This window comes from Pogoniulus pusillus, chromosome 15 (assembly GCF_015220805.1).
Source record: "Pogoniulus pusillus isolate bPogPus1 chromosome 15, bPogPus1.pri, whole genome shotgun sequence".
NCBI lineage: Eukaryota > Metazoa > Chordata > Aves > Piciformes > Lybiidae > Pogoniulus > Pogoniulus pusillus.
The window spans coordinates 5,564,902-5,574,225 of NC_087278.1; the positions used below are offsets into that span (position 1 = coordinate 5,564,902).

Consider the following 9,324-nt stretch of genomic DNA (forward strand, 5'->3'; position numbering starts at 1 on the left):
TATCTACATGGCTGCCAGAAGGCAGAGCATGTGGCTCCTCTTAAAAACACACCTGAATCACACTTCACACTGTACTGTGTCCCAAGGGTTTTCCTTAGGCTTTGCTTTTCCCATAATTGATGCTTTTTGTATGCATTAGGTGCCACGTAGCTGTGAACAGTGATTAAATGATCTGCTAGCACCCCCTAAAAGCGATCACACATCACACTAAACAGCCAACTAAACACTGCCTCCTTGAAAAAAACAGACACACAAAAAGAGAGAAGAGGTTGCAAGAGGCTATTTTTATTTAAATGGAGAACAGATGATTCCAGAGCTCTGTTTGGTTTAAAATAGTGTAGCAAATGATTCAATATCATCAGGCTAAGAAGAAGAAACTGTACACAAGTCAGCTCCAGATGTCTTCTTTCCTGACAGATCCTTTTTTTTCCCCCCCCTGAAAGATCAATTCTTTCTCCTTGGCAACCAGCAGCCCAATAAAGAAAGGCTCTTCTATAACATTTTGGTAACATCTCTCTTTCTTCTGCTTTCTTCATCTCTTACTATGGCTTTCACACCATGCTGCAGACATACTCTTCTTCCCTCCTCCTACCAGATTAAGCCACCACTGTGCAACCTCATTGACTCCAGCTCTTTGCCACCATTATTATGATTTTCCCCTCCGTGTAACAGCTGAGGCTTTCAAACAGACATGATTGCTTCTGGGGAGCACCTCGCTCTCTCCTTGGGAACATTCAACTAATGGGCAGGGGAGGCAGCTCTTTTCTGCTCCATTATCTTGTCTCTTGGGTGGCCGCTCGCCTCCCAGGCACACGGATGCTAAACGCTTTAGCTGCCATGCGAGAGCAGATCCCTGATGAAAATAACTGTGGAAGGGGAAAAGCCTGGTGAGGAAAGCACAAAGGCATTTATTATTCTCTTTTTTTCCCCCTAATTTTCTCCCTTTATTGCCCAGGTGTATTGCTAAGCACTAAGCTTTCTGTTCCCCTCCTTCAGAATCTTGCAAATGCACAGGGTTTAATGTTGCAGTGTTGGTTTGGGGTTTTTTTATGCCCTTTCACTGGCAGCTCCCAGCCTTTCTTTTAATTTAGATCCTCTACACTCTTGCTTTGCTCTGAGAGCATACACCTTCATAAAGAGAGCATACACCTTCATTGAGAGAGTCATTGGACCCTGGAATGGGCTGCCCGGGGAGGTGGTGGAGTCGCCGTCCCTGGGGCAGTTCAAGGCAGGATTGGACGTGGCACTTGGTGCCATGGTCTAGCCTTGAGCTCTGTGGTAAAGGGTTGGACTTGATGATCTGTGAGGTCTCTTCCAACCCTGATGATACTGTGACACTGTGAAAATGAATTAGAGTCTCTTACTAGGAGGCCTCTAAGGATATTTCTGTGCCAAGAACCTGGAACAGCAGCCCACTTCTCCAGTCCAATCAGGCATCAGAAACACATCATAGACTAAGTGGACTGTTTAGTAGCTATCATTGCATACCGTGCATGCATATGTTGCACTAAGGATGTTCTGGCAGTTTCATGTATACAAAGACTTGTTTGTAGGATCCAAGGCTGATGGCACACTTAGAGTGCAATGGTGAAAGTTATTTCGAGGGGAAAAGAAAGAAAATGAAGGAGCAGAGAGAGTTAAAAAGAGGAAACTTTCCCCTGTGGCCAGCTGGGAAGGGCAGCAATGGGGTTCCACAGGAGCATCATCCTCTTAGGGTTCTCCCAGCACAGCAGGTGATGACAGAGAAAATTACGAGGATGATGATTTCTTGCTGCGCTTTCCCTTAGCATTATATACCTTTCATCAGGACCCACTTGAACTCCCTATTGGTTATTCCTGCTTGTGATTAGCCCTGGGAGGGAAATGCTCATCACGTGCAATTGGTTTACATCCATTGCTCATTATGCTTCTGCTATTGGATACTATTTATTGAGACTTTAAATAGCTCTTAGCTGTTTCCTTGAGCACCACAGTTGCTTTTCACTTCCAAATCTACAAAACAAGAGATAAAGAAGGAGAGGGAGGAGGGGGCAATTCCCACGTTAGTGCTTTTCACAGGGATCCCTCACAATAAGGCTGTGGGGGGGGGGTTTGCAGAGGCAGGGCTGTGAGAGCAATAACACGGGAATGGCACCAGTGCAATAAAGGGAAAATGTTGCCACAGAGACGCTGGTAATTGCTGCCTCACGGCTTCAGAGGGAGGTTGTGTAGCTGCAAGCAGCACGTCTGTGGCACTGCTGAGGATAACATCAAGGCACACAGGCATCTAAGAGCTAGCGGGAGCCTGGACACAACCTGATGGGAAGCCATGGATTTCGGTATAAAATCAAGGTCTCTGCTGTGAGGAGTGTGTAGCACAGGCAAGGCAGGGAGCAGTCTGCAAGGGAGAATTTCTAAGGCCAACAGAAGAGGAGATGATGGCACAGCTCTCCTCTTAATTTAGTTCCAGCTTCAGCTCTGGCTCTGTCGGAGGAAAGTCACAATGCAAGGAAGAGTGCTTGGATAAATACCTCCTAACACCCTGCCTGGTGATCAGCTTAAGGCTGAGATTTGATTACACTTGCTGAGATTTGACTTTACATAACCACCTGCTTTCTGAGAGGTCCTAAAATAAGTCAGTCCTCTTTCAAATCCAGTTCTGGTGTGTGACTTCTCTGGGACACCATCCCCTACATGATGCCAGCTCTTGTTACAACACCCACTGAGGGATGGAGAGCAAAAGATGCCTTTCTCCACGACGGGCTCTGGAACCCCTGCTTGCCAGCAGCAAAGACCTTCTTCCTGTCACTCAGCCATGTCCTCCCACTCTCCTCTTTCTGCCTGCTTGGCTCTCTTTCTCTTTGCTGTGCTGCTCTGTCCATCCTCAGCCTTCCTCAGGCTAGCCTCTGGAGGAAACAGGTTCTGCTTTGACTGTACTCTCACATCCGCAACCAAATCCTTTTCCTTTCTCTCTGCCTTGCTGTTTTCCCCTGGGGCAGTTGAGTCATCCAGAAGCGACATGTGAAGTCTTTGTGCACCTCCAGGATGTAGATGGGGGGTTATGGAATTAGCACGTTAACTGGCCTGAAAGCTTCTTAGAGAAGCATTAAATCTCCAATCTTCTCTCCATCTTTCAAGGAAATCTCTTCTGAAGGAGCTGGAGAGATGGAGCACTCAGTCACGTTTTCTGGGGTCAGATCTTTTTTCCAGCTGAAAGCCCTCAAGTCCTGTGTCTGGGTGGTTTGAAGGGTTTGGCATGGGAGTAGGAGGTGGGAAAATCAGCTAAACCCTTACCAGGGGCTCTGTGGTTGCACTTCAAAGTACCTTCTTCCTCCTTGCAGAATACTGGCTCCCTTGCCTGACACTGTGTTTAGCCCCCATTCCTTCCTTCCCTTCCCACCTCATCAGCTGTACATTTCAGTGCTTCAGGAGATGTGATTGGCACTGAGTATGAAGAAGACAGGCACCATGTGTGCTAGGCACACCAGGACTGACCCAAGGATGCTGCCTTTTAAAGGAAATCATGGGACACCTTGTGCCTGTGTTGTACTCATGTGCAATGAATTCACGCTTCATTGGCTGCATCTTTAACCTGCTTAACTGGGAGGCAGAGGAGGCAGTGCTGGGTTTACCAAGGAGTTGAGTGGCACCTTGTGATGTAGAGAATGCCCCCCTCATATGGCAGGCAAAGGCCTCTTGTCTGAGCTCCCTGACCTGTCACCTTTCCCCATGCTCATCACCTCGTGACTGCCTCGGGCTGGGATTACCTCCTCCCATCTCTAGAGGAGGAAGCATCTCTGCAAGTAGTGAGGGATACTATCTGGGGACATCCACGTGGGGGACATGCACGGTTGAAACTGCCACTTACCTTGCAGCAGCTATTGATGTGGATTTGCTGCACCTAGAGGTTGTCTTCTCAGCATATCACCTGAAGTATTCCTGCAGAGTGCAAAAGGCTGAAGGAGGAGGCAAAGCTCAAGACAGTGACAGGATTCAACGCCATTACTCATAGAAAAACCTAAGCTGGTAACACTGTGTGCTGAGTTCCATGCAAATGCAGCTGAGTTGCTCCAAATCAAATCACAGGATCATAGAATCGGTCAGGGTTGGAAGGCACCACAGGATCATCTAGTTCCAACCTCCCTGCCATGGCCAGGGACACCCTACCCTATATCAGCCTGGCCAGAGCCTCATCCAGCCTGGCCTTAAACACCTCCAGGGATGTGGCCTCAACCACCTCCCTGGGTAACCCATTCCAGCCTCTCACCACTCTCATGATGAACAATTTCCTCCTCACCTCCAGCCTGAACCTACCCATCTCCAGCTTTGCTCCATTCCCCCCAGTCCTGTCACTCCCTGTTATCCTGAAAAGTCCCTCCCCAGCTGTCTTTGTAGGCTCCCTTCAGGTACTGAAAGGCCACAAGAAGGTCACCTGGGAGCCTCCTCTTCTGCAGACCGAACAGCCCCAACTATTTCAATCTGTCCTCACAGCAGAGCTGCTGCAGCCCTCTGAGCATCCCAGTGGCCCTTCTCTGGACACACTCCAGCATCTCCACATCCCTCTTGTAATGAGGGCTCCAGAACTGGATGCAGTACTCCAGGTGGAGTCTCATCAGAGTAGAGTAAAGGGGGAGAATCACCTCCCTTGCCCTGCTGGCCACACTTCTCCTGATGCAGCTCAGGATCTGGTTGGCTTTCTGGGCTGCAAGTGCACACTGCTGGCTCATATTGAGCTTCTGGTCAACCAGCACCCCCAAGTCCCTCTCCTCAGGGCTACTCTCCAGCCAGTCACTGCCCAGCCTACATTCATGCTTGGGATTGCCCTGACCCAGCTGCAGGACTTCACAAAAGCACTACTGAAAAACAGTACTCTATTTAGCCTCTTAACAACTACAAAAATGGATTCCTTACCTGGACTAAAATTTCATTTTATATTTACCTTCAGAGCTTCCAACCTGGGAAATGTCAATTCCAAATTATGCAGTGTGATGGTTTGGGTGTTCCCTGCCCCCCCACACTTTGGAAATCGCCCAGACTAGACTCAGCCAGCTCTGGAAATTAGAATGAAGCTTATTATTTACAGCTTAGCAGAATATACAAGCAGATATTTACAGTATATACAGTTATAGACAGAAATAGACAAGGTAAAAGGTAATATGGAAACACAACTCCCCTCCCAGAAACCTGAGTCCCCCAGGAGGGGCTCTCAACTGCACCTTCACCTTCTCCCTACCCCTGTCAACCTTACCCCAGTCCCAAGGAAGAATGGAGGTTTGGCCAGGGGGGTTAGGAAGCAAAGAGAAACGGAGGGTGAGGTTAGAGAGAGAAAGATGCTGCTCGGAGCTCCCCAGCAGGAAAAGTAGTTGTGCCTTATGTGTGTTTTGATTCTTCTTGTATCACTCAGCAAGCCTATGAGTGAAGCAGACATCACCATTGTTTTCCTTTCACAGCCTGTACTCTAGTCCTTCTCACCAAAACATCCTAGCTAGCTTCAAACTAGCACATACAGCTTTGGAAATGAAGAGTAGGTGAAAATAGCTGATTCTAACAGGTGAGAATTAATCACTTCTAAAGACCTGTGGTTTCTTTCCTCAAATGCTGCCACCTCTCCTGCAGAAGATGGAGAAGGCATTTAGCAGCGTGCAGCAGCAATGTACCAGCAGCCTAAACCAAACAAAATCAAACCCAGAAAGGCTGGCAGCAATCCAAACTCAAGTGAATAAATAGATATAAATGCCTTGCTTTATTTTTTTTCCCTCTTACAATTTTAAAGCCATCTCAAGAAATGTTTGGTCCAGCAAAGTGCTACAGAAGGTGTAATGCTGCTGAGAGTAAAGGCTGTGTCACTAGAAGATATGCATTATAGATTTGCATCAGCTTTTGACTATTTACTTCAGAGAAGTTTAGACACAACTGATTGTACAACTGTGATCAACCTCATGAGGCTCAACGGGGCCATGTGCAAGGTCCTTCACATGGATAGGGGCAACTTGTGGTATCAATACAGGCTGGGGGATGATATGGAGGTGGTGGAGTTGCCATCCTTGGAGGTGTTCAAGACTGGATGAAGCATTTAGTGCCATGGTCTAGTTGACTGGATAGGTTGGACTGGATGATCTTGGAGGTCTCTTCCAACCTGGTTGATTCTATGATTCTATGGTGGAGAGCAGCCCTACAGAGAAGGACTTAATGGGTACTGGTGAATGCAGACAAAGGAAGATGAAAGACCTCATTGCATGAGACTATTGGGTTTGCACCTTAATGTGTTACCAGGTGCAATTTCACTTGGGCAATTTCAAGTTGAGGAATTCTAACTATAGGCTTTTTTCTGCTGTCATGTGTGGAAGCAGAGAAGTATGCTCTTAGTATTTGTCTTCAAAGAACGCTTTTACACATTATGATCCAGGGAGGAGCCGAGTAGAGTCCTACTTTTCCTGCAGGAAAAGTACCCTTTAATCTTCCAAGGCTTGCAGGGAGGTCTGAGGGTTTGCAGTGTGGAGAATGAACAACTGGACATGAGCCCACAACATGCACTGGCAGCCCAGAAGTCCAACTTGTTCCTGGGGTGTATCAAAAGGAGCGTGGCCAGAAGGTTGAGAGAGGAGGTGATTCTGCTCCACTTGGATGAGAATCCACTTGCAGTGCTGTGTTCTGCTTTAGCTCCGTCAGCACAAGATGGACATGAATCTGTTGGAACCATCCCAGAGGAGGGTCACAAAAAGTGGCCAGAGGGATGGAGCACATCTCCTAAGAAGATGGGAAAATTTGGGTTACTCAGCCTGGAGAAGAGAAGGCTCCAGGAAGACCTTATTGCAGCCTTCCAGTAGTTAAAGGGGGGCTATAAGAAAGATGGTGACAATCTTTTTAGCAGGCCTTGCTGCAATAGGATGGGAGTTAATGGATTTAAACTAAAAGAGGGTAGGTTTAGACTAAATAGAAGGAAGACATTTTTGACAATGAGAGTGGTGAAGCCCTCTCTGGGCCAGGTTGCCCAGGGAAGTGGTAGATGCCCCATGCCTGGAATCATTCAAGGTCAGGTTGAGTGGAGTCCTGGCAATCTGATCTAGTTGAAGATGCCCCTGCTCACTGCAGGGGAGTTGGACTAGATGAGTCTTAAATGTCCCTTCCAACCCGAACCGTTCTGTGATTCTGATTCTGTCAGAGAGCTCAAAGTAATTAAGACCTAATCACAGTATTTTACATAGACAATATTATTTCCCAACTAAGAACACATTAGAAATATTACCATTTCCTTTGCAGTAAAGCAGGTACACTCTAGCTGTTGTTCTTGCCTCCTCCTGTCACAGACGTAAGAACTGGCTGGGGATGGACACCATCTGCCAAGAGATGATCTTCATTGCACAGAATCAGTTTGTCAGAGATAAAATACTCAGCGGCAGGGATTTGGTTTTAGTGATGTTCTGCCTCAGCACAGTTCAAACCTCGCCTTTCTTCCAGGAGATCACTGTCGTGGCTCCCCAGTGGGATGCTGGATATGCTGAACACAGAATGATGCCTGGCTTCTGAGCTCCCATCTGCTCGACATGGTGCCTACCCAGCGTCTGCAGCTCCTTCTCACCCCTTCATCTAGGCAGATGAAGCACAGAGCAATGACATGATTGGCCCACAATGGCATACTGACTAATTTCTAATCTAGGACTAAAATCTGTTTCTCCTGCATGCCAAGTGGATGTGCCAATGCAAGCTGAGTGTACATACCTATGCTGGCACACAGCTACACATCCCTATACCTCTATGCACATCTGTTGACATATTGCTTGCACATTTAGACACACAGAGACACAGGCAGTTTGGTATTCATCTGTAATTGAAAACTGGAAAAAAAATAAAGCTAAAACCAAACCATCCCCCAGCAAAAATGTTCGTAATAATGCTGGAGTTATGCTTTCTCTGTACATAGCCACTAAACCAAAGGAAATCTCAAGCCAAGCTAAGCAAACCATAACCTCAACCCACACACTTTCCCACTCAAAAGCATGTTCTGCTGTCCCAGTACAAATGAGGAAGTCTACTGAAATTGGAGAGTTAGCACAGGCAGCACAAGGATCAAGACAAGAAGTGACAAGATGCATGGGCTACTGACCTCAGAGTTCCCTGTAGTTAACATAGCAAACTCTTCACACCTCTCCCGGGGCAGAACTCTTCACATGAACAACCTGAGCCACCACACCATGGCACTGTCATGGAAGGAATTTGCTCTGTCCTTTTCCCATCCCTGTTCTACCCAGCTCCTTCCCTTCTGCTGGCTTAAGGGTGTAAGAACATCTGGCCATTGTGAACAAGAATTGGGAAGCCCATCTGGGTTTAAAACTCACTGGCAAATGCTTAGGTGTTTGCTTAGATGCCAGGTATGTTTTAAACTCACCTCAATGCTGCATTCAGCTCAGCTCTTTTGTGCTGGCCCCTGGGGAGGGTTAGCATAGGAGTGAAAAAAGAGTAACAGAGAATGAAATAATTTATCTTGATGGTGAAGCTATTTCATGGAGGCTTAAAATGTTTCTGAGGCTACAGGTCTTGCTAAATTGAAATCAACTGCCAGCCAGACATTGCTCTGTTTGTCCCTTGAAGGACATGGAATTGCTGGAGCTGGTCCAGAGGAGAGATGATCAGAAGGCTGGAGCATCTCCCCAATGGGCACAGGCTGAGAGAGTCAGGGCTGTTCAGCCTGGAGAAAAGAAGGCTTCAGACAGACCTTATCACATCCTTCCAGTACCCAAAAGTGGCCTACAACAAAGCAAGGAGGGACTTTTCACAAGGACTTGTAGTGACAAGACAAGGGGGAATGGATTTAAGCTAGAAGAGGGTAGATTTAGACTGGATATTAGAAGGAGATTCTTTACAGTGAGGGTGGTGAGACTCTGGAACAGGTTGCCCAAGGATGCCCTCTCCCTGGAGGTTTGATACCAGACTGGATGATGCCTTGAGCAATCCAGTCTTGTGGAAGGTGTCCCTGCCCATGGCAGGGTGGTTGGATCTAGATGATCTTTGCAGTCCCTTCTAACCCAAATGCATCTGTGAAATACATGAGGTCAGGATCAAACATGAGAGCAAGACTAGGCTGGGAAATCCAGTCCCTTCTTCTGAGATCCGTGCAGCCCTGAAGGAGAGCCCTCATACCCAGTCCTTTGCAGCCTATAAAATGTGTGTTTGGTAAACATTTTCTAATGGATATGTGGATCTGGGTCTGTGAATTTAAGCCCACAAACTTCCCTTGCTTGTTTTGCTTCTGCAGATGCATTAAGGGCAGTTTACCAGTCGCTGCAGATCCAGATTTGTTGCTTGCAAACCAATAATCTAATTTGTTGTGCACTGAGGATTGTGCAT

The 9,324-nt window shown here is 47.1% G+C and overlaps 1 protein-coding gene across 1 annotated transcript in view; it reads left to right on the top strand.

Annotated features, from left to right (window-relative positions):
* Positions 1-7,779, top strand: part of TMEM140 (transmembrane protein 140) — a 53,389-nt gene extending 45,610 nt beyond the window's left edge. The window contains exon 6 of the transcript XR_010304978.1: positions 7,438-7,779. The gene's annotated coding sequence lies outside the window, so the exon portion shown is untranslated. The remainder of the gene's footprint in view (positions 1-7,437) is intronic.
* The last annotated feature ends 1,545 nt before the right edge of the window (positions 7,780-9,324 follow it).